The following is a 3,310-nucleotide window of genomic DNA, read 5'->3' as shown; positions in this document are numbered from 1 at the left end:
TAATGATGGTGTTGCTGTTGATCCTGTTGGTGACCAGAATGATGGTGGTGGTGGTGGCCGCCGTGCAACGAGCCCGAGCTCGCCTGGTAGTCATTGTGCTGGTGCCTGGAGCCCGCTGACGACGGTTGCCCCGTCAGGATATGCTTCAGCATTAGTCGAGGCTGGAATGCCTGAGGAAGACTGCGCTTCTTCCTGCTCCTCTACATGGCGCTACGCGGGACTCGCTTCTGAGCACGTCTTTCTCGTTGGAGGTTTCTTCTTTCTTTTCTTTCCCAGTAGAATTTTTACACAATTCTTTCTCCCTTTTATCATTAAATTACCTGTAATTCTTAACGATCTTTAATCTTTGTCGCTTCTTCCCTATATATATATTTTTGTTTACTTTTCTCCGTAGCGAATTTTGTCTTTCTGACGCAGGATTAGGTTCCTGGACTTAGGGAGTTGCTACACGCCAGCTCCACCATGGCGACGGCATTCACTAGGCAGCCTAGATAGCCACCTTTCAGCTCACGCTTCGGGACACTTTTTTCGCTGAGATTCTCCGCGATGAGGCATGAAAGCAGAGACCACCGCCTGCGGAGGCATGATTATTCTATTGTTCCTTTTAACGAGTAATCGTTTTACTCGAGTCCTCTTACTAAACCGTAAGTACAAAATACTATTATACTTAGATAGGTACTTGGTCTCAAGAACCAACTTATTTTGGTCTTTCGATTAAGTTCTTAATTAAATGCTCAATTAGATATTCATAAATATATCTTCATAATATTTCCCTCATCTATTTCTTTGACATTCTAGCAACCTCGTTAAGACGTCCGCCACTTCAACTTCTATCTACAAGTGGCAAAAACTGAAGCTGACCTTCTTCATGGAGAAACATGCCGGAAATGGCATCCGCACGTGTGAATAATTATACTCAGTGTCCAGGTAGTTCTTTCGATCATCCGATAGAAGTCGTTTCTGTTTTTCAGAGTTCGTTCACGCCTCCAGAATGTAAAAATATCCAAGGAAGTACCATTAGGAAGCAATGAAATTCAGAGCTTCTGTGGTTATTCCTTTTTCTGATTGTTTCTTTTCTTTGCCCAAAATGGATGATTTCTATATCAAATTGTTTATTCGTATTTTTTTTTTAATATTCCTTGAGATTTTCAATCAACTCGATTTCGAATTTCTTAGCACCCGATCTTCTGGTTGACGTCGTTAAGAAAGAGGAACGAGTGCACAGGAAGCATGGTCGGCGTGAGCATGATTAGATCCGGTCTGCCCGATGACCTTGCCAGTGATAATAGCGGTTCGTTAAGGTGGTTGCAGTCTTGGTTTGCTTCTGTTTCGATTTCCAGCGAACTCGTCAGCCGGCATGGCTTCCGAGATGCTCCCCCTGAAACAAGTCGAAGGGAAATAATTAATGGACTCTCTGTTCGATTGTACGTGGATGACAAGCTGACCGTAAAAAGAAATATACAAATACGATTAGAAAATATAATCCGAACCCCTTTCGGTTTGATCTGAAGGTTTCTTTTTCTACACGGAACCAAAGATTCTTATCTGGTTTATGGTGAGCTAAGGAACTCTTTGAAAACAGCATTTATAACTTTCGAAAAAGAGACAGGTATTTCTTGCGCGAACAATTGAATAATTAATTCGTTCTCTAAATATCCTTATTTGTTGTTCCTAAAATACATAATGATTGGAAGCTTCTTACGGGAAGCGCAATCAGCCGCTGATATCATTGAAGTCGAAACGCCATTAAAACCATATTACGATTCGCATGCGACATGCTCCATTCATGAAAACACAAAAGCAATAAACAAGTACAAATCAACGAAATAAATCCTCCGAGAACGAGACGTTACAGGAATTATACCATTGCGAGGATACAAAAGACTTGCTCATGAGCTACTTCCTTCAAGTAGTCGAGCGGTGTATTTTCCGGTCGTTAACTTCCATATAATGGGATATTAAAGAGTACGGACACAACGCTGCTATTTTTCAACTGTTCATTATCAAATTACGCAGCGGGAATCGTTGCAACGACAAAACTGTAACGACTCGTACCTGCGTATCTTCCATTTAGCTACGGTAAACGCTGACTTGTCTGCGTTTTTTTTCACTTCCTCGTTACGGAAACCAGGAAAAGTGATTCACAATACAGTTTCTAACTGTACTTCTCGCGATTCTTTCTTAGAAACAAGCAATTGCTTCTTTTCAATTTCCTAAACCTATAATAAAACAGTCCATTCCTTGAATAGAAATTAACTTTAAAACTTTAGGCGCATACATTGTACGTATCGTATGTATGTATTTTGATTTGAAAAGAAACGCGGCAAACGCCTTTGAAAAGACGTTAGGTTTTCAACACTTTAACTAACTTAATTCCACCGAGTCGTAAATCTGCTGCATCTCCAACATCTGAATATCCATCTTTTACAATGACTTGTTCTCCAACTTATTAAAATTACATCTCCCCCGTTGCACCGACCTTCTTTAAAGGTTCCCGCGGCAGGTTGAACCCGCATCACGTATCTTCCCTCTTCCTTCCACCCCTGTTCCCTTTCTCTTTCTATCGGACGGGAAGAGCGGGAACGCTTAAAACGCGCGAATCACGCGAGCGCCTCACGATTTGCGAAACATCACGTGAAAATCACCGATCCGATCTCCGTGCGCGCGGTGCACCGTGGGGGTAACGATTAAATCGACAGGATATACTTTATTGGCTATTCCGTTATTACAGGCTGTAGTTGGCGGGGAAATAGTCATTATGGATCGATGAACTCCATTGTAACAACGCACCTTCGAATTGCATCGGAAACACTTCTGTATTGCGTGCACCGTATAACCTATCATCGTCTGTTTAGGGTAAATCAGTGGATCGGAAGTTACGTTTCTATGTTTCTCGCCTGTCAGTATAACACTGTGCAAGAGATACAGCAAGATCCTAAAATCATTCGAGTACAAGTAGCGTAAAATGGTCGTTTAAATTTCAATAAATTAACTATTCATACGTTAATTGTACGCGGTCAGGATTAAGGGGTACGGCGATGGAGAAGATTTTGTTAGCTAGATGTTGAGTAAATAATCGAAGATGATAATTTTATAAATGTTTCGTATTTATGATGATGGAAAAGATTTAATTTGAGTTACGTTACGTTTGAATACGATAGACTTTTCCAAGAGTGGAGGATTTGTAGAGATAGTGGACGTAATAGTAGTATGATTTAATACTTGATGTGTCTTTTTTTTCTTTGACATATAGGTCACTGTGGGGAGTAATATTGATCTAGATATAACTATCTTTTCTGAGAAGTACGTA

The 3,310-nt window shown here is 40.8% G+C and overlaps 1 long non-coding RNA gene across 1 annotated transcript; it reads left to right on the top strand.

The window, feature by feature from the left end:
- Positions 1 to 330: 330 nt before the first annotated feature.
- On the top strand, positions 331 to 1,510 carry LOC143304953 (uncharacterized). The gene is made up of 3 exons (XR_013061618.1): positions 331 to 644; positions 799 to 927; positions 1,177 to 1,510. It is a non-coding gene; the product is annotated as an uncharacterized LOC143304953 (long non-coding RNA).
- Positions 1,511 to 3,310: the final 1,800 nt, after the last annotated feature.

Source organism: Bombus vancouverensis, unplaced genomic scaffold (genome assembly GCF_051014615.1).
Source record: "Bombus vancouverensis nearcticus unplaced genomic scaffold, iyBomVanc1_principal scaffold0066, whole genome shotgun sequence".
In the NCBI taxonomy this organism is placed as follows: Eukaryota; Metazoa; Arthropoda; class Insecta; order Hymenoptera; family Apidae; genus Bombus; species Bombus vancouverensis.
Note: the sequence above shows the minus strand (reverse complement) of the source record. Positions and strands in the feature narration are given on the sequence as shown.